The 22,859-nt window shown below is 39.5% G+C and overlaps 1 protein-coding gene across 1 annotated transcript in view; it reads right to left on the reverse strand.

The window, feature by feature from the left end:
• Positions 1-22,556, reverse strand: part of LOC102778568 (caM kinase-like vesicle-associated protein) — a 45,266-nt gene extending 22,710 nt beyond the window's left edge. Inside the window, exon 1 of the mRNA XM_006784725.2 lies at positions 22,281-22,556. The gene's annotated coding sequence lies outside the window, so the exon portion shown is untranslated. The remainder of the gene's footprint in view (positions 1-22,280) is intronic.
• Positions 22,557-22,859: the final 303 nt, after the last annotated feature.

Raw genomic sequence — 22,859 nt, forward strand, 5'->3', positions numbered from 1 at the left:
TTTTGAAATGAAGTTTATTAAAGTGCAATTCGAAAAAGGTTTTTGAAATGCAGTTTATTAAAGTGCAATTCGAAAAAGGTTTTTGAAATGCAGTTTATTAAAGTGCAATTCGAAAAAGGTTTTTGAAATGAAGTTTATTAAAGTGCAATTCGAAAAAGGTTTTTGAAATGCAGTTTATTAAAGTGCAATTCGAAAAAGGTTTTTGAAATGCAGTTTATTAAAGTGCAATTCGAAAAAGGTTTTTGAAATGCAGTTTATTAAAGTGCAATTCGAAAAAGGTTTTTGAAATGAAGTTTATTAAAGTGCAATTCGAAAAAGGTTTTTGAAATGAAGTTTATTAAAGTGCAATTCGAAAAAGGTTTTTGAAATGCAGTTTATTAAAGTGCAATTCGAAAAAGATTTTTGAAATGAAGTTTATTAAAGTGCAATTCAAAAAAGGTTTTTGAAATGAAGTTTATTAAAGTGCAATTCGAAAAAGATTTTTGAAATGAAGTTTATTAAAGTGCAATTCGAAAATGTTTTTTGAAATGAAGACTTAAAAAGCATTTTAAAAATCAGTTTATTAAATTGGAATTCAAAAATGAATTTACAAATGCAGATTTTATTCTACAATTCATTAATTAAGCACAGGATTTTTTATTTCGATGCGCGTGGCTCTTGTGGTCCTCCATACAAAAGCACCTCACAAAACTTGCGACACGGCGTAACTGGGCTCATATCCGTAGCACGTTGGAGCAGTGTGGTCACGTGATAGAGCGGCTGTGTGTATTTGGAGCCTGGCTACCAAACCAGCATTTCATCTCCGAGGAAGTTATCCCAGAGAGAAGCCACAGTAAAGCAAGTGTGTAAGTTCATCTCTGAATGTTTGTAAAGCATTCCCATGTTAAACTTAACAACCGATATATGTTGCGACTGCCTCTTCTCTCTCTCTCTCTCTCCTGCTGCTACTTCAATCATGAAACTGATTAATGATCAGCTGATCGGCTTTTCTGTTGCGAGTCCGTCTCTCTTCTTAGTTTTTGGCCCACTTTGCACCAGAAAGAGGAAACCAGCGGCTGAACAACAGCAGCACTTTTAAGCTTGATAAGCTGTTGTTAGAATTTATTTAATATTACTTTCTACACCAGGATCTTTTTCTATGCAGCTGACAGCTGGTAACTGTGCAGGGGCGGATCTAGCAAAGTTTAGCCAGGGGGGCCGATAGGGCATGAACAGGGAAAAGGGGGCACAAAGACATACTTTTCTTTCTTATTCTTATTTAAAATGTCTGGCTTTTAAAAAATAATTATCTGAATCTTACACCCAAAGTTTTAATCTGATGTAAAATGTATAGAAGTCCATTACTGTATATAGTAACTGTTAAGTCTAATATAACCTAGTAAGCTGTAGTACTTTTTCCTTTGGGAAGATACCATCTGTGCAGTCTGCAGTTCTGTAGAAGAAAGATGTTGAATCTATTTAATTATTCTTGAAAAATTATTTATTTCTGTGCAATTTTTTTCACACTGCATCAAATTAAATTTGATTACATCGGTTAAGCATCACGAGGAAGAGGGTGGTTCCCTATTTTTTTTTTTTTGCTGGGAGTTTGCAACCCTATTAGTTAGGTTGCTTAATATTTCTGCTAAGTACTCTTTAAAATACCAGAATAGGGAGGATGGAGTAAGTTTAAGTTTATTAGATTGATCAGTATGAGTGGGTGCAGTGTATTTTTTACATACTGGTATATAAATTTAAGATATCGGTATCGGTATCGGACATAAAAAAGTGGTATCGTGCCATCTCTACTTTAAAGAATAGGTGACGATGTGCTTTCATTCATTCAAAACAAAAGCTGTGCATCTGACTCACACTGCTGCACTCTTCTCTGAATGAGAACACTTTGCAGCGGCTTCATCAGCACAAGAGTAAGCGCACTTTTGCACTTCACTTCCTTCCCACTTCCTTCTGTCATCCCGTGCCATCTCTCGCAGCCACGCTTCACGGCGAAACACTTTAAGCAAACAACAGCACGAGCTTAACTTTGCACCTTACGAGAGTCACATGACAAATCAGAGTACAGTTGCTTCTTATGGAAGCTTCTAGAGAGGAAGTGAGACAACAGGACTGTGTCACATACAGCAAAGAGTCACAGTTATATGGTCAATGTATTTCCAACCCTTCCAGGACCGGCAAACAACCCTTTTTACATCTGATGCCCACCATGTACAAAAGAAGCACATCCATCATTACACAGTATAGACCATTTTGTTGTTTTTTGTCAATAATCTGTATATTTATATTGTACAGCAAATAGACCTCTGAGCCGCAATGCTAATTTAAATGGCTAATTAATTAAAATTTCTCCTGTATCTCTGTCATGAAGACGGTGAATATGAGATACTGTGGTTTGGTCACAACAATTATTTAAAGGATTCAAGTGAGTAGATGCTGACTTTGCTACTAGTGCTTGAATAGTAATTGTTGGCTCTATTAGTTTGCCAGAGGGGCGGGTTCCTTTCCTGCATTTTTATTTGGTGATTTCTAGAATACAAGACAAACTGTTATACTCACGATACATGTTCATTTACAAGTGTGATAAACTTTTGAAGTGTTTTAATACTCAGTGAAAACTATAAAGAATTTTTAAATAGGCCAGCTTTGAATTAAAAGTAATTTAACCATATTTCCCTAAAAAGTGGGAACCTGTTTAGAATGTACTTAGAACGCAATACCTGTTTTACTATATTTACAGTCTGTACAGTGATGTGCATACTTCAGTAAGGTTTGAGCCAGCCCTCATTTCTTTATTTTTTGTTAGGACAATGGGAAATAGGTGGAGCACTTCATTAAAATGTGTAAACATTCAAGGAAATGCAGCATATAGGCCAAAAACAGCTTGGACAGTTCTAAAAAGCTTGAAAGTCAATATTAGGCATGACCACTTTTATTCTTCAGCAGAGCCTGAACTCTCTAAGACAGTTTTCTTGTCAGTGCATTAAGTAGCTTTCAGGAATAGTTCTTCGAGCCTCTTGAAGAACACACAAAGCTCTTCTTTGGATGCTGACTTCAATAATGATCAGGTTCAGGTTCTGGGGAGGCCATCCATGATTGATAGTGTTTTATTGTATGTTTTTCTTACATTGGCAGTGTGTTTGAGATCATTCAAGAATGTTAAATGAATTAGTTGCATATCAGATGCTTTCCACATGGTAAATCAAAAGATTCTGTGTTCATAATTTCATCAATTTCGATCTCCAACACCACCCGGGTGAAATGCCTCCCCAAACCATGACAGAACCTCCAACACGTTTTGTTGAAGGCTGTAGACACTCAATGTGGTAACTCTCTCCAGACCTCCTCCGTACATATTTACAACAAGTTGAACCAAAAACTTCAAATTTGGATGTGTTGCTGCCACAACTTTTCAGTCAAGTTCTTGTGTAATTTGGCATATCTCACTTTTCCCCCTTGTTCACCTCATTTGAATGGTTCTTTGCAGCCACCTTTTGCAGGCCATTTCAGTAGCCTTAATCTTGACCTATAAAAAATGGACAGGTAAAAAAGAGCCAAAGACAAACAAGCTTCAGAAACCCTGAAAAACTGTTGCTCAAGACCACTTTTTAAAAATGATAAGAAAGTCTGACTCCTTTGGAACAAATTATAATGAAATGAGGGGGTGGCTCAAGACTTTTGTACAATGTTATATATTCTACTAGAAAATGTAGAACTGTCCCTTGCAGGTGCAGTTTCTCTAGTGAAACTAGCTCAATGAAACTGCAAAGTAGTGAGAGTTGTGTTGATGGCAGCTGTTCCAGTAAAGCATACAGCTAAAAATGCTGATAAAAGCTGATAAAACTGATTATATCTCTATGATGCGTAGGTAAAGGACAAAGAGTTAGATATCATACATAAAAAAATTAACTTCTATATCTACGTCCTACTGAGAGGATCAAACTGTATTATTAGAAATGCAAATGGCCACTTTTGACGTCCAATATGAGTGTACGGTATGCACAATAGTCTTCAGGTAACATGGCTCATAAGCACATTCCCCATGGACAGAGTGCGTGAGAAACAATGTTAGCTTGTTTTTTATGAAACAGCTGCAGACAATCCAACCTGAAGGAGAATAGTTTGTTTGTATACATATGAGTTCATACCTGAATACACGCCTGCCATTGTGCAATGCACGGTGAAACCATATAGTGCAATGCTCTATGAGAATTTGTGTCCTTTCGGATTTCCATTGGAGACAGCCACAATTTCTAATTTTATCCCAAGAAATGTCTCTGCTGTCAACATTCCTGTACCTTTATGTCACTTGTAATTCAATACACAAAAGTATTGTGATTGTAACAAATCACAACATATTGTATGTGTTCTCCGGCTGTACTCTTTGTAAATACACATCAAAGATTATATGAAGAATACAAGTTTGAGGAGAATTTAAGGTTGGAAGGCTAATGAAAGAGTCTTAGCAATACTATCACAAATAATTGGTGATGTCTAACACTGGTGCAGGAAACAGATGTGCCTGAGTATGCACACAAATCTGCACAAAGTAGATTCACAAGAAGATGCGACAGTCAGGGACAGTTTTGACTACCAATTCATTTCCAAAATAACTATAAAGATACTGGCTGTCGCCCATGCTAGCCCTCAGCCTTCTAGTAAATGCACTTATGGTATACATTATGAAATCTTAGGTGCCATCTTTCTTGAGTTATCGTGTTCATAAGGTTTTCAGAAAACATGACTTTTGACCTTGATCATCAAGATTTGGACTCGTCCAAGATTTTTAGTAGATGTTCCCATGGCATCATTTTGAAACTCGGTGTCCATGCCTGGTGATGTGACAGCAATACCCCATTAGACTTTTATGGCTGACGGGTCACAGCGGAAGGAATTAAGAACCCTAACGTGATTTGTCTCGGGGGGCAACAGCCTATTTTTGAAAGGGTTTCCAGTCCAGCCACTTGGTATCTGATGCAAAACCTCTAGCAAGATTTTCATTGAACCAAAACCTGCTTAAACATCAGTCGTCAGTAAAACTAAAGTCATTAATAGGACAGCGAATGTAAACCACAACACTCCCAGTACCAAAGATGTTGCCTGCAGATGTCAGCATATTCATATATATTTAAACACACATTCATGTAAGCACTTTTTTCTACCTACCTAAGCACTTTCTAACATTCCCGACACTCACTAACACTCCGATGGATTCACTGAGGGCAACTTGTCTTGCCTTGACAAGGATACTTGTCTTGTCCAAACATACTTCACGATCCAGACTGGAGTAAACAAGGAACTGATCCACCGACCTTCTGACTGGCAGAAGCTGTACTCTACCTCCTGACTCCTGCACCCTTAAAGATATCATAAGCTATGATTGCTGTATGATTTCCATTAAAACAAAAGTTATACCACTTAAATTATTTATTGGAGGATAATCATCCATCAATCCATCCATCCATAATCATGCAAAAGATAATTACATGAGATTAATAATCATGACTGCCAATTCCAAACAAATTAACTTTAATAAAGCTGTAGTGCCTTTTGGAGACTCATTGGGAGATTTTTCCTCTCCTCAACTTCTCCTCTACAACACCCAAGTCTTTACTAAGCCAACCTCATTAACTGCTTTGCTCCTGCAAGCTGCTTCATGGGACAGACACTTTAATTGCTACCCATAAAATCGACATTACATGAAAAATATCATCTAGAAGCAGTGATAAATAAAGTGGACTTGTTTTTAATGCCGAGCTAACACTAATTGAAAGTCCCTTTAGAGTGCTGACTGTGAAATTAACAGAGCAAAAGAGACACAAATTGTGAACAGTAAATTTATGATAGGACATGAATAAAACTGACCGGACGAGACTGTAAATTGGTCACATTTAGAGCAAACAACTGTTAAAAAAGAAGAAGAAGAAGAAAGAAAAGAAAGAAAACAGTGGAAAAAAATAACTTTCTATGACAAACACAGCAAAAAATCAACCTCAGGCTGATATTCATGACATTTCTTTTTCTACATAATATTGTTTTGTTTGGCAACATAAAATGTAGATTAAAGTCACAATGAAGCCACAATTAAATAGCATTTTATTAACACAGCCAGGTAGTCAGTTATATGTTTCATAACGCTGCTCCTGCTACCTGGCTTCCTTCAAAAAAAGGAGAATGTTGATCAGTTATGAGAGACTTCTTAAAAACCTGAAATAGCAGTTCCTTTTCTTGAAGTTGGATATGTAACAGATCAAATTAGCTGAATGAAAAACTGCTATTTCTTTGGCCCAGCACCCAACACACTGTATGCCCCGTCTTACTCTCATAGTCTCAAGATCCATCAAGTCATCACCAGGAGCGACAGCCGCCCCTGACTCTAATCTCATCCTTTTGCTAAATCTACTTTCACCTGTCTTCAGGAAGAAGAAATGCTAAAACCAAGAATGTCAGTACTTTATGAACTCTAGGAGTTCCAGCAGCTGATTTGTTTTTCCATCAAAACTGAAGCTTTTTATAAAAAAATAAAAATAAAACTTCAGTTTTAGCCTGTATACAGTATAACAAGATGGTGCATACAGTCCATGGAAAGACAGTAAAGACATGCATATATAAGCACCCCGCCTGGGGCAGCACAGACAGAAGTGAAGATACATCTGCAGGAATTAAAAAATGCTTCTAAATGACTGGATAATTTTCTCTTAACCTGAGGCTTAATGAATCTGCCTGATAAATTGACAAGAGGGGGGAAATAAAGAGAAGTGTGGGGAGAAATATGAGCAGCTGAATCGGTGCAGCCCTGAGCAGCCCTGAGTTTATTCAAAGGCGAGACTTAAAGCTAATGCCTGTACAGTTCCACATTAAAGACATAGGCAAAATCTTTTTGTCCTACTTTACTAACAGCTCTTCAAGGCTAACCACCAGAAATCTATTTAATATCTGCTGAGACATTTCACTAAAGACTCAAACCATCAATCTCATCATAGTACAAAAGGAAGAGTAAGGGGATCACCAAAGTCATTAAGGGTGATCTTTTAGGAACCAAGCCTTCCAGTTCAAGACAAATGTGCAAACGCAAATTAGCCTGGAGCCCTCCAGTTCAGTTTCAATTTCCAAGGGGTTTTCATCAACGGACAAAGACTAAAATACTCCTACATACAACTTTATTAATGCACTGTGCTACAATCCTGGACTGTACTGCTGGCATGTCTCTGTGACTGATATCATGGTCTTGATAAAAAGGGGGAAAAGCCCAATATTTCTTTTTGTCTTATTTTTTTTTCAATCCAATTCTTTCCTGCACCACCCCGTGTCCTCTCACAATCTGCTGTTTCCTCTACTGAGTGTAAGGCGAGTAGTTTGGGTCTAATGCTCTCATTAGTTCCTGCTCTATCTCTGCATAGCATTGCATGCTGGCTTCATCTTTTATTCTCTGTTCTCATTCAGTTTGAACAGCCCTGTTCTCCCATCTGGGAGCAGAGGATTCTTTTCCTCCCATTATATCATCCTTTCACTGAACTGGATAAACTGTAAATAGGAAGTTTAGAGCCTCTGACGGGGGATGGGGAGTACTGATGCTCCTCCTGCTACACCCAGAGCCTGATGGTTAAAACAAGGATGATCTGGAGGCTTTTGTGTGAAGTCCTGCACATCTGAAACTGAATGCCACATGACAGCGTGTTGCTCAAAGGCAACACGTGTGATGAGGATATGGGAATCTGCATGATTTAGAGTCATTATTATGAATTTGATGACAAAATAGCATCAATCCACAGAGAGTGCAGACACTGACATTAAAATATGCTCCTTAAAAATACATAAAGATCACATACCATCGTGATAATATATAGATATATAGATATATGGCAACATGATATATAGAAGCATGCTAAAAATAATACTGTATACAGCTGCAAAACAGGGCTAGGCTGCGAAGTGTTTGAATGCATCTGAGCAGTATGGATTTGCGTCTAACTGCCATAAATCAGCTCTGCTGAAATAGATTTAGGTATTCAGCTAAAAAAAAGTGAGTCAGCAAAAACAGGAATGCTGCAGTGGGAAGTTTAACACTGTTGTGTAAAAGGAAAGCAATCTCATAGGTGTGAAATCGACGTGGCTCACTCATTTTCAGCAGGAAACCATCATCAAATCAGCACACACTGCAGTATAACGGATGAAAACCAACCCAGCGATAATGATTCAGTCTCATAAACAGGCCTCCCTCATTCTTCTAGAATTAACCAGTTTTAGATTTTGTTAGCTCTCCCTCCAAGTCCAGCCTTAAAAGCCATCCACGTCTTCATTTAAATTCTCTTTAATTTGGAGAGAGCAAATAAAACTCAACAGCATAAAGAGACTTTGTGGTCAGGGCACCATGCCGCTGCTTGTTAGAAGTGTGCTACTAGGTTCTTGGAGGGAATAGAAACTGATGGGGATGAGTGTTACAGAACTGTTGTTTTCTGAGGCTTTGGTGTGAAATCAAAGAGAAGCTTCTAACGCTCGCTGCTTTGGAGAAAAGCCTAGAAATGGAACGGGGATATTATATCAGTTAATGATGACTATCTACAGCAAAACTCCTGCAGGGAGATGTTAAGTACAGTAAGGACAGTCAGAGCATATCATTACATGAACTCTAAATGTTTACCACCTGAAATGGAATACACACAGCCTTCTAGTTAAGGTTTGAGGTTTTATTTCAGTCACGAACCATAAACTTTTTTCCCTTTATTGTCACACAGATGAACCTGCCAAATTTTTAAAAAGCATCTGGTTACAAAAGAAATAACTGTTCCAGTTTTCCTTCATTATTTAGGCTCAGAGTCAGTGAGCAGAGCACACTAGCTTTCACTAGTTTGACATTGCTTTTATTTGAGACAAAAAAACAAGAGGACAGGAAGACAGATTTTGGCAGGGTGCTGTTGCTTTGATGATTCAGCTCAAAATGAACTCTTTGCCAAATTGTCTGCTTGCTTTGTAACAATGTTTAGCTGGGTTGTGCATGTCATCCACGTGGATGCCAGGACCCAAGCAGTATTTTGCATTGTGACAACAATAAATGAATGCTGTCACGGTCCTGGGTTGGTGACCCAGTGTTTTGAGTTTTTTGTGTCTCTGAGTTTTTGTATTATGCTCTTAGTTCTTTGTTGCCCCAGTTTATTCTATAGTCTAGTGTCTTAATTTGGCCTTCTTGTATTCTGTTTAGTTCTCCGAGTATTTAGTAGCTGCCCTCTGTGTCTCTTTGTTATTGTTCTCTGTGTTTCTTAGTTGCTCTGTCTCCCCTAGTCTAGTTTGCGTCTGTGCTACTTCCTGTTTTACTTTGAAGGTCTGTGTCTCATGTGAGTGTATCCTACTTTGCTCCCTTGTCTCGTCAGTTCTGATTTCTCCCAGCTGTGCTCCCCTCCTGTGTCTCATTCCCCTCATTATTTCCCAGTGTATCTGAGCCCTGTGTTTCTCTGTGTCAGTGTCATGATCTCCCTCATGCTGTGTGTGAGTCTCCCCATGTCTCCTGGTGTACATTATAATTAGCTTTTCCCAGTTTAGTTTTGTATTGTTTGTGATCTGTTTTCCAGCAATAAATCTGTGCTTTTGAGTTCAAGTTGAGTTTGCGTCTGGGTCTAATTCCTGCCTGCCACACAGCCGAAACATGACAAATGCATTCCCTTGCTGCATGTTCTAAGGGTACTGTTGTTGTCTGGCATCCACATCCAGAGAATCTATAGCAAACGATTGATTTAGGAATGATCACTGATGTTTTTGAAGACTTGTGAATCAAGTACAAAACGTGTGCACCAAAAGGAAACAATATTGATCAGTATCAGTCACAGTATCAGTTCCACTGTTCATACATAATTTGGTTAAAAATGGTTCATAGCCTAAACATTTTCAGCATTTATGGTTTACAGCTAAAAAGATAATAGGGGGCTGGTGATTTCATGATGATATCTTGTAAGAAATTATATGCCATCCAGTATAGGTACATGTAAATGTACCTATAAATGTATAAATTATGAGTGCAAGAATTTTAACAATGCATAAATTCCACAGTCAGTGCTATAAGGATATGTGGTTAATTAGCCAAAGAAATGAGAAACGCTGTGTGGGAGTGTGTAGCTCAACTCACAGTTTAAAGAAGTGTAGGTTTCAACAGATGCTGATACATTTTCTTAGGGTAATTAAGGTAATGTTAACCCTCTACAGTCTGAACCATGAAATAATTGCTAGAGAATTCAAATTTTTTGAAAATGAGTGTTTAGTTCTTCTAATGAAATAATTACGATTCATATGTTATTGCTTGCAAGAAGACAAATGAGACCTTCACCTGGAGCACAACACGAATGGATGGACAACAGACGCCATTTAATAATGATTAAAATCAACATACCTGGCAGCTACGATAGTTTTGTGCACAGACAGGCAAAACTGTTATAACAAAAATGAAATAGGATCATTATTGTCCAGATAGCAAAAACTGTTTCTTAAAATTTTCTTTTGAAAAATGATTTACATCTGGAATCCAGGAATCATCCAGGCAGCTCAAGGCAGAGGCCTTATTAGTTTGCATGTACAGTACTTTGTTCTGACAGTCACACCCAACAAAACTATGCACAAAGGAAAGCATGACTTTTTCAAACAGGCTGGTGTACTTTCTGGTGGACAGTAGATTTATCAGAATGGAGCTTGTGAGGATAATTTATCTCTACTGAAGATAAAAAGCGGGAAAGTTGCTCAGCAGTTATAAAAAAAAAAAATGGCACGATGGCCTAAGTGGCAAATTTGTTAAAGAGAGTTAGTAAATTACCACAAATTCAATAATTAGATCCGACATTGCTGCAGTCATAAATATGCAGAATGTCTGCCGAGGTCTTTAAAACATTGCCACAGAGCAGATTAATTCAACCTTCATGTCCTATTTGAGAGAAATCGCCTTTATGCTTGTGCAAAGACTGTTTGTTAAAAAGCTTTTCTGCAGAGTCAGTAATCACTAGTGCAATGTAAACTAGGGATAATAACATTTTTGTCTTTGTCTGTAAAATATCAAAGATCCAGTTCGTAACACAGAAACCTACATACAGTGTAGTGTCTAAGTAGGTCGTTTTTGCAATGTACACCACGGCGTCATCATATTTACCAGCTATTCTCTCTGGGGGGGCAGCAGGATGAGGAATGCATAATCTCCCTTGACAGAATGTTCATGAAAATTAGGATGGTGTCACTGCTGTATGCTTTTGGATGCTTAAAAAGAGAAGCAGACTCGCACTGAACTTGTAGCTGCTTTACAAATGGCAGCTGAGTGGAGCAGCTACATTTCTCACTGTGCGCAGGTAAGCAGATGTTTGAGACACCGACTTTAAGAGAATTCAGTTGCAAACAGAATCACAGTGCTGTGGCTTACAAGTTCCACAAGAGCTTAAGTGCAGTCTCCATGGTTACATAGTACTCACATGGGTGAAATGGAACAAGAGCTCGATCTGTAAGAGATGACATATTCACGGTGGAGAAAGAACTTTGCCTTCTGGAGGGAACACACTCTAACACCTCAGACTGGGTGTTGAGACCCACCATATGGACCCAGTGAGGGATGATGAGCTGTGTCTCATATGGCCTTGATAGCCCCGGTGGAGTCGCGCCTGCCCACCAGCCCAGGCCCACCTGGTCCTTGGCAGAGCCAAAAGCAAAACTCATTCTCTGCTGGCGATACTTCCTGTTGCACACAGACAAGCGCTGAGCCACCCAAGAAACGTCATTCAGTTTGCATTTCCGCCAATGCTTAAATTGTTCTAGGCATTCATGCATGTTTCACACCCACAGTGTGATCACATTTGTCCTTCTGAAAGGAGACGAGAGTGCACTCCAACCACGTCAGATCCAGCACAGCACTCCAACTTAGCCTTACTTATTTTATTGTATGTACCAACGGATGACCCAAAAAAGGAAGTTCATTAGATCAAACATATCTGGAAAAACCTTGTTAATTTAAGCAGATTCCTCTTCCATTCTGTGTACACAAAAGTCTGCAGGTCTTGAAATGTGGAATTTCCGCACAGCATATTGATACAAAGCAACACAATGAGCAGTTAATTCACACCACGTTTTATTCATTTAACCTTTTATTCATTGTTGTTAAGTATTTGCTTCAATTTAACAATTCATAAAGTAAATGATCGCATTCCTTTTATTAGCAAAAACCCATTCTTAAAATTTTCATTCATGAAGTGAGGCAGAGACTGAGCGAATAGCTGCTAAGAAACCACTACTAAGGAAAAGCAGCAAGCAGAAGAGATTTGTTTGGGCCAAGAAACACAAGACATGAACATTAGATCAGTGGAAATCTGTGCTTTGGTCTGATGAATCTGAATTTGAGGTGTTAGGTTCCATCCGCCGTGTTTTTGTGTGACACAGAAAAGGTGGACGGATGGCCTCTACATGCATGGATGTGTGATGGTGTGGTAGAAAGGCTGGCTAGCACAGCATCCTGCAACAATATGCCATCCCATCTGGTTTTTGTTTAGTTGGATCATCATTTATTTTTTTAACAGGAAAATGACCCCAAAGACACCTGCAGCTGTGTAAGGGCTATTTGACCAAGAAGGATAGTGATGGATCGTCACATGACTTGGCCTCCACAGTCACCTGACCTAAACCCAACCGAGATGGTTTGGGATGAGACGGATTGCAGAGTGAAGGCAAAAGGACCAACAAGTGCTCAGCATCTCTGGGAACTCCTTCAAGGATGTTGGAAAACCATTTCAGGTGACGACCTCATGAAGCTCATCGAGAGAATGCCGAGAGTGTGCAAAGCAGTAATCAAAGCAAAGGTTGGTTATTCTGAAGAATCTAAAATATAAAACATGTTTAGAGTTATTTCACACTTTTTTGTTTACTACATAATCCCATATGTGTTCATTCATAGTTTTGATGCCTTCAGTGAGAATCAATGTAAATAGTCATACAAATAAAAATAAAGAAAAACCATTAAATGAGAATGTGTGTCCAAACCTTTGACTAGTAGTGTATATATATCGATAGGCTCATTATAGTAAGATAATAACTTAACTTGGTTAAAGCCTTGTTTACCCAACACTGTCACTAACAATGTCTTCATTGTACTTAATGTTAAATGAAAAGAGATTTTTGCCAAATACGCTGAACACATATGCGCACACAGACGGAGTAAATCTGTAACCTATGAGCTGATGATACAGTAACATAGTGCAACACACTTACTGGCTCAGAGGAGGCCTTTGTAAATGACTGGAAAAGCACTACTTCTACATGTGCTGGTTAAAAAAACCTCCTGTCTATTGCATTTGAAATTGACACAGGCACAATGTTAATTATAAGCAGATATAAACACATAACACCAACTATGGGAAAGCAGCAGCACACTAATGCTTTGTTACATTGTATTGCAATTGTAATAACTTGCCCACTGAAATAGAGCAGACTCGATAACGCTCATGTAATGTGACTAAAAGCTTCTGAAGAGTTGCAAAGAGGCCCTTGAGGTTAAAACACTTCTTCATCCGGTGGCACTTTTTTGAACATGTACGGCAGATTTAAGTATTCCCGTTGCTGTTGCTATGTATCAGAGTCCTTTAAAAGGATGCATGCTTCTTGACATGTGGCTCTCTTTTAATAATGCTCTCATGACGACAATGTTCCTGGCAGAAACAACATGCAACTGTTGAGGCACAACAAAGCCAGTCTGAAGGGACTGACTCATTTAACTCTATGATGGTTGGTGGCAAGTGAATGTATACGAATGTGTGCTGGGAAAACAGGAGCGGGTACACTAAAAACCCATGGGGTCGGTCCTCCTATGCTTGCTTGGCCTTTTTTGGTATAAGTTAAGAACAGGCTAACTGCAAAAAAAACCCCTAGAAATGGTGCTTCTTTACCTCCCACGTGAATGAAGAAAGCCTACCTCTGAGGCCTTTCTCCAGTCAGTAGTAGCTGTCTGTACCTAAATATACTTTCCTCTCTTTTCTTGCTCGGTCCAGGCAGTGATACAGTTAATCTCCTCTCTGTGTGCTGCGGCGCTCTATAAGAAGAGAATGAAAGGGAGAGAAGCGTATATACACGCTGAGAAAACAAGTAGGGAGGAGTGGCGAGGGGCCAGGTGACTCAGAACATGTGACAGGGGGGTCATTGCGGTGGGAGGCAGTGAGATGAATGACTGAGGTGTGAATCCGAATCGCTAATGGAGGCATCCACCCCCACCAACCCCTCTTTTCCTGAAGTCTGCGATTAGCTCATCTCCAGCCTAATGTCAGGCTATGGGGCTTCATCTTTTGAGCCAGGCGTTTGAATATTCCTGTTTTAATGTGAGAATCTGCAAAATTTCCAGATCTTCTCTGTGGTATTTGTTTATGCAACAGAGAAAACGAGATAAAGTGCACACATGGAAATTGTTCATTTCTGCTTTTCACGGGCTGTTTTGATGTACGACCATTTTGCTTTATGTAAAATCTGAAACGCTTCCTTTTCACACTTCAGCAGCTAATCTGACCATTCACTCTGCCTGTTGTTAGTTGCCTTGGTTACACAGTCAGTGTGGCATCATAGTACAGTACCGATCCTGCTCAATGCAGAGAAGCGCACTGAGCAGAAGGGTGTGTGTTGCACGCTGCATATTACTAAAATTGGAAGACTTTTTTTTTTCATCGTTTGGATGTCCAAGACGTTTGTTTTATGTCACCAAACAGCGAGTAGAGATAAAATATTCATGTACATTACAGCGCAGATAAGTGCTTCTGTTGTTGCCTTTCGTGCAAGAAGAGCAGGAACAGTTGTTTTGAATGATTTTTTTTTATTAGATCTGCTCATTCAAGTCTACCACCTGCTCCCTCGGCTCAGTTTCCCTCCTCCCTTATCTGTAGTCGAGTGGGATTCATTCAATGTGAGACTTCTACTTCTTATTAAAGAAGAAGGTTGTCAAATTAGCAAAGGATACAAATTTGCTCAGATATGGGGCAGAGTGAGACAAAACTACTGTCTGAAATCTTGGAATATGGCTGAATCCATCAGGATGTTATTATACAACAACATGTATGAAGGATAGATGGGTCTTTTGCAGTGATGATCTTAGAACTATCACCTAAATGTGCAGTCCTGTTTGGCATATCAAAACTTATTGTTGAGTTCGGTTCATTGTTTACCTAAACACACTGTTTTGGGCCATTGTTAGCAGTCCTACTGTTCCACTGTTCACGAACATCTAAATTTAGATTTACTTTAAACTTTTAAATGGAAAAACAAATATCGAATTGTAGCGGGAAATAAACATAAGCACAAGACCACAAGATCAACCCAAACCAATCTAATACCAGAGAAAGAGAGCTGACTCCAGCTGGGATATGTGCTGCAAAGCCAGCAAGTTCGGGATATCCTGGGTTTTACTCAACCCAAAATTCACAGTCCCATTAAGCGGTGTCATGAGGGTGTTGTCAACTCTGTTTGTGAACCCAGGTGTTCTGAATCTAACTGTGAGAGGTGAAAGAGGCAAGTGTAGCTGTGTATTTCTCTCAAGAACTCAAAGCTATATGCTGCATACAAAGCAACGAGAGAAAACTGGCAAACTGTTCCATCAATAGGGCACAAGGGGAGCATCTAACAATAATTACACACGTGTATTCCAGTGATTAAATATGTTGCTTTGATATATTCTTGTAGTGCGTAAGTCAGTTTTAGCCTCATTCTTTGTGCTGGAATCCTGACAGTATTAAATGATCCTGGGAGCATAATATATAGTCATAATTCAAAACAGTATGAAGGCTTACTTGCAGGTCTTATAGTGTCAACAAATGCAAGGCTTTAAAGCCCTAATCGCTCTGTCTTTTAGGATTATATCACCATACAAAGACCTTTAGAGCAATGAAATGGCAGCTGCCAATGCTGAGAATTTCTTTCTTTTATATAAGATAAGTAGGCGCTCATCTGGGAAGGACATTTTTTTTTGTATTTTTTGTAAGAGCCCCTCTCACAAGCTGTCCACCGTGCTTCACTGGATCTTCTATGCAAGGCGGTGCTTTTATATGCATTGATATAAATCACTGCATGATATAAATCATCTCGAAGATAACTTTTCTTGAGAAGGTTGTGTCGTCTTAAACACTCTGAGAATAAGGATAACAAGGTTAATAAGGATATCAGCCATTAAATGACTTTCTGCTTTGCTTCTAAAAGTAAAAAGCTTGACTCCACCCACACAAGATAGGCAAACATGTACATTTAGCACCTAAAAAGAGTGCTAATTTCCTCAAGAAATCAGAGGTAAGAGAGGGAATAGTGGCCTTTTTTAGTGGTTTTAGGTTTCTGTTCTGTAACCTCCTTTTATAGTCCTGAACTATCACTTGAGCATCACCCCAAGCTTTTGGCTTTGGCCCTCTGCTTCTGGGGTCCTGTTTTTCAGGCCCTCCTCTCCTGTGGTTCATTATACAGCTTTTTATGAAGTTGCGTAACAGCTCGGTGTCAACTGTTTGCTTTAGCTTTCTCTCTCAAGGTGACATCTGGTCAGTGTTGTGTTCACAACCAGTTTCCAGGGCCCCCTAAGTGGTCAACAACCCCTCAGATAACCCAGGTTTAATGCTCTGTTTTATTGAGGCAATAAAGATAATGGCAGCTGCATACAACTAGCCAATGCCAAGCTATTTGAACAACAATTACGAATCAGAATCCTACTTCCATTTGGAAATTACTGATTTGAGAATATACAATGAGACAATAGTGATTAAGCCTGCAGTTCACGTATGATTGAAGTTTCCTCCTTTAGAAAAAACAAAATCCTTGCCCTCCTTTAACATTTCTGATTTAATTGCACACTGTCTTAAAAGCTGCCAGCTCTATCACCGAGCCTTTCCTCCCCATTCTCCTCTTTTCTGCCAGAAGCCAAAGCCGCAGTGTTGCTCTTCTGAAAACTGCAAACTGACAAATCTGAGCTTGTCATCTCGCTTGAAATCCAGAGCGAAGTCAGAAAACACACACAGACAATACAGCCTGCTCGAGCTGAAATACGCCTCCGTTTGAAGGTGTCTAAAAAATACTTTCTATCCCTCAGGCTGAATTCAGACTCTCATTAAGTCCTGATTCAGGGGGCAAGTCAAGGCACATCTCTGCCCACGTGACCATGGTGACAAACGACCAGAGCGCCATTGATTGTAGTCATGCAACAGCCCCGATGTATTCAGGTCCTGTCATACAACTTTAATGAAAACAGATTGCCCCTGTCCTTCAACTGTGCAACATGCAACAGGGACCAGAGCCACACGTAAGACAGTATTAAAAGAGACAGAAAAACCAATAACATTCCTCATGCGCAGAACACAACAAACATGAAAGTGCTTCATTTTTTTTGTCCCAGATAATAATCTTGTTACATCGACAGTAGTTTTTTTATTTAACTGATTTCGGAAATTAAAAGGAAATATTGCTAGAAATTTCAACACATTTCATCAGCGTTTTGTTCTATAGGGCAGAAACATACTGCAGACATGCACTGATGTGCAAAAATGTCAATGTCTAAATTTTCTTTAGACCCTCAAATATTAATGGAAACAACACTTTGTTTCAAGATGCAACACCACAAATCCACATCGCTTTAACCTCCCTTTTTCTTCTCACTACTGTGAATGAGAAAATAACAGAGCAGGCAAAGTAGGGTGACAAACTGCCAATGACAGCAATAGGTAGCCTGTTACTTCTAATGCAGTGTGAAAAAGAGGAGATGTGCCAGATCAGGACCACACCAACGTCACTGCCTGACTTTTGCATAAGCAACTCACTTGCGGATGAATATGTCGGACAACGGCAGAGCGAATCAATCCTGAGGTGAAATATTAATCTGCTTCAATTTAAAATTCCCCTTTAAATTTTCTATTTGTGGATGGCCTGGCAGGGTGGCTCTTTGAAGCTTCGTGGTGCTGTGGTAACCCTTTCTCTAAAGATGAGGTTTGAGGATAGAAACAACTCCTTCCTGCGTGATTTCCACATGGACACACTCTCTCAATTTATAAAACCCTTAATTGTTTCCTCTCCGTAAACAGAGCCGGCAGCGTGACATGTTACAACACAACCACGCTCCGTGTCTTCCCCTGGTACGACCCATAATGACTCATGTCAACAACTTGTCCCAAGTGCCTGCAGAGAAGAAACCAGCCTAATAAGAAAGCAGCGGCGAGAGACTGACAATCCACAGCTGATCTGCTCTGCAGAGCGTGCACTGGCATCTTTCTTTTTTTTCTTTTCCCGTCAGCTTCCGCCTCCCTCACAACACCAAATTACAAAACACGTTGCAGTAAATAAGCGGAGCTGCAATACTAAGGAGAGAAACAAACAAAGCATCTTAAAAAAGTAAAGGTGAGAGTAAACAATGATCCATGGGAGGCACTGCACAGTCAGTGGTGTGTGGAAGTTGAAACATGGACAAAAATAGTTTCCTGATACATATTGCATGTGCAACTACAGTCTGTAGCTAAGTGCTGTGGAGGTATCATTATACTGAACAACTCTTGAGGCGTGCAGATGTCAGAGCCTATTTTACAGCCTCTGAAAACTTGATCTCTGATATTAGGCTAGGATCTCACAAGTAAAAAGACATTAGCTGAGGCAGATTTCACAAAATATTTTAAGTTCCATTTATTTATTTATTTTTAAATAAACTCATCTAATGTATATCATTAGAGCTCTGTGGGTGTGGATTCATTGGATTTCACTGATTGTATATGAAAGATGGACGTAACTACTGTGACTTTTAAAGCCTTGGTCAGAGTAACTTGTAATCGTTGCATCTTAGTTTCTGAAGCCAGTCAAACCAGTCTGGACTCCAACATCATGTCATGTAGTAAGACTTGAAGAGATCAGGGAAGAGGTCTTTTGTGAGGAGTTTCTCACTGATTAGTAAGAATGTACTGAGTTCACTTTTCACAGAAGCTATGTCCATCTTTCATACAGAGTCTATGTGAAAAAGAAAAAGAACATAATTAGATTCTAAATACTGGATTGATGCACAAAGAGGTTTTTTTTGCATCTGCGTTTTCAAACAGTCGCCCAACTTCAAACTGGATGGAAGGACAGAGAAAAAAAATACATGAAATGTCCCGTGTGATTAAAAACAGAGGATGATGCTCAGTGCAGCTGACAGTCCACCTGACTGATTTTATATTTTATTGATTTTATACATCGGTGCACAATGCCAGACGCTGACTGTTGCATGCCACTCGTGAAAGTGATGATGGTCAATTCCACAGATGTATTTTCTTCTTCTGCTTTTATCAGCCTCCCAATGTATAATAATAAATCAGTAATAACATTTATTATTATAACTGCTGTGAGGTGTTTTAAGAGTCAGAGGATGATCTGGAAGGCTGTTTGTATTGAAAATGCATTACTATAGGAGCTCTACCGTAGGAGCTTACAAGGATTCTGACAGTCAACCCGTAATGTATGCATACACTGTATGCTCAGTGTACTCATTTTAAATGCAACCTCCCTCTCTGTCACAAACGTGAGCGTCTTCTCTTTCATGTTGAGATTAGCAGCTTAATGTTAGATGCTGCATTGCGTGAGTGCTTAACAGCTGCCACAGGTATCACTGCAGGATTTTTTTACTATAGTATCCCCCTTATTTTCCTCTCACTCACTTGTCACAGCGGGGTATTGATTCACTGTAAATGGAGTGCTACAAGCACGGATACAGCAGCCGCTGTGCACTTAGTCTCTGACTTGGTGGTATCACTTATTCCTGCTTGGCCGCTTGAGTCATGTGAGGCCAGCTTCGACTTCAATTTGATGGGCGGACAGGAGCCGCAGCAAAATTAGGAAAGCCGTCAAATGAAGCATATTAATTTAAACAGGGCACCCTGAATCAGAGATAATAGCGGCAGCATTTGACGTACGTGGAAGTGGAAGTCAGCGTGATTTATTTTGTTTACAGTATATGGTTTACTGTGAGCATCACATCATATTTGCATGGCACCACATTTATGAAACTAAGGGTCTGCAGGCTGTTTGGAAATGGTTTCTAATGAGCAACAATGCATCATGCAATTTAAAATTCTCTCTGCTGAAATGTAGCATTTAATATGTTTGGCATGCTTATTAAGACTAGAAAAATATTTTTTTAAGTGAAATAAACAGTTTAAATGGTAAAAATGTGTATCTATGAGGCATACCTCACATCTGTGTTATGTAAAGTCAATACAACAGTCAGCCTCTGCAGTGGCTGAGTATCCACATGCCTTTTGATTCCGCTCTTCAAAAGGAGAGACCGCACTCACACGCTATAGTCCTCATGAAAACAGCCCGTCCCATCTCTTATTACTTTATCTCTAACCCTGCCACACTCGGTGGATGTTTCTTCTGACTTAAGTCATTAAACTCCCCTCGCCCACTATGTTTATTTTCTCACAACACTGAAAACAATGTAATGAAAAATACCACACTGGGAGCATCTGTGTAAGCAGCACAGCCTCCTCCAAAATGAGCAAACTCCTCTGCTCCTCCTCATCACTGCATCACTGCTTCCACTTGTTAGAGCAGAAAAGAAATGCTATATATATATGATAATCTCACCGGTCCTCTGTGTGATATCTCCCTGCAGTACATACCAATTTATGTACCAATATTGTGGCTCACTCTGTGTTCAGATCTACACACAGTACAGGCGCTCAGCACAACTCAGCTTTTTATGTTGGTCTTGCACATTAGTGGCTCTCAGCGGTCCCACAAAAAATTTAATGAGCACAAATAAACTATCTCAGAGACAAAGGATACAGTGTAATATTACATAATTGAATGTGCTGCAGTACTTTGGGAAAAAGCACAGATCTGAATGAGCAAACCTCGTGAAAGTGATCCCACAGCTACTTCTACAGACCAGGGGAACCAGCTCTGCTCTTCTCCCAATTATTTCTATTAATTAGCAATGTTACTGTTGTCTTCGTAGATAAACCGACAATAACAGATTCGTACATTTGCATTTGCCTTTTTCAAAGCAGTCTCCGCACCTTCCACATCTATATTGTGCCAGAAGCTCAGGCAGAGTCAAGAGCAGTTGCAAAGCAAAGTTGGAGCAGCTCTCTCCCCGGAGATCTAATTGTGTACAAATTGCGAGGCTAGGTGGTAATCTGCTGCACTTTCCTGCTGCCACTGGGGCCACATGGAGTTAAGCGGAGGTCTGGACCTCTTCTGGGACTAAACAAATCATTACATACAGCTCACCAGTGCATCACCCTTCTTAAAGTACCTTAAGGACATGAGTTAATGATGAATAGCATGACTCTATAATGGAAATGCTGTAATATTTATTTTCCTATGTAATTCTGAGTGTGACTCAATCATCTGGCAAGGGTACGGCTTCTATCCATTGCTAGCTGTTCCTGAGAGATCCTGATTTCAGCATAAAAAATAAAAAAAATCAAAAATGGTTTAAATTACCACTACTTAAAACATTTGCCCCTCAGGACATATGTGAGGCATAATGAAAAACATGTCATTAAAACTTTTTGTTGATTAATTTGACCCGATTTGACCCGAACACGACAGGAAGGTTAAGTCAGTTTTTTACATTCACATCTGGAAGTTTTCATCTGCTTCTGAGCAATGACAAAATGACTTAAGGTAAACCTCATTCAACAGCAGGTCTCACAGGAACATTATTGACCTCTGACATGTCACCGTTTGCCAGCCTTTTTTCCCCCAGGGTGAAAGTTTGCTCTGCGGCGTGGCAATCGCCAGCATCGTTTTATGATTTAATTTATCTGGGTGGTGTGAGAGCATCTCCTGCACGTTCAGCATCAGCACGTACTGTGCATGTGTTTGTTCATGGGAGCCAGTGAAGATAGAGTGCTGTAATAAACTCTGGGAATAGAAACTAGAGTGAAACTTGCTGTTAAGAATAAATAAATAAATAAACAAGGATTAGAGGTGTTAAGGATTCCGGTTCATTCTTCTATATTCTTATTATTGACGGACTTTGTTACATATTCAAATCCAGTTTTTTTGTGGATGCGATCACTAATGAAAAAGTGGTAATGATGTCAAATAACTTCATATATATATATATATATATATATATATATATATATATATATATATATATATATATATATATATAGTCAAAATCGTCAGGTTGCAATAGTCAGTTTATTCAGCACATTCTTCAGAACAAACCCAAATGTTTGGGTTTACTAAACAGATCGATAAAATAAAGCCTGTACGTGGTCGCTTTTTTTCTTTCCCATTCCTAAATGTGGACGGCTATTCAGAAAAGAAAAAAAAACACCACAACTTACCTTGACTCCAAATTCCGCCACTAAACGTAGGATCCAGTGCCTGTCAAAGTCGAGTCTGTCCTCACTCCCCACTCCTATTACACTTTACGTCCCTGTGAAGTTCAGAGAAATAAAAAGTACTTCTACAGCCGATTCTAGCGCTCCTGCAGCCTGTGGTACTGTACCATCTGTTGTGCCCGTGTGCGTCGAGATCTGCACGGAGAGCAGGAGAGGAGATAGGAGGAGAAAGGAGGGGAGGAGGGGAGAAAAGGGAGCGAAGGGTCCGGAGCGCACGGCACAGCGAATAGGACACAGTGGGTACGGAGGAGGAGGAGGGGGGCGCAGAGACAGGAGTTAATCTCAGATATACTGATAAAACTAAGAAAAGCGGAAAGAAAAGAAGTAAATTAAAAGAAAAAAAGTGATTTTAGGGTTAACGGATTCAGCGAGTTGAGATGTAGCCTTCAGATAGGCTCACTCCGTTGTAACCTCGAGTGATTGATTGACACATAAAAGCGGTGTGAACGTATTATGCGTGTGTAAGTTTGCTACCAGCAACTGTGTTAACAAACTTAGCCGTCAGAACGGAAGGGAACGCCG

Source organism: Neolamprologus brichardi, chromosome 5, assembly GCF_056152115.1.
Source record: "Neolamprologus brichardi isolate AB-2024 chromosome 5, ASM5615211v1, whole genome shotgun sequence".
NCBI lineage: Eukaryota > Metazoa > Chordata > Actinopteri > Cichliformes > Cichlidae > Neolamprologus > Neolamprologus brichardi.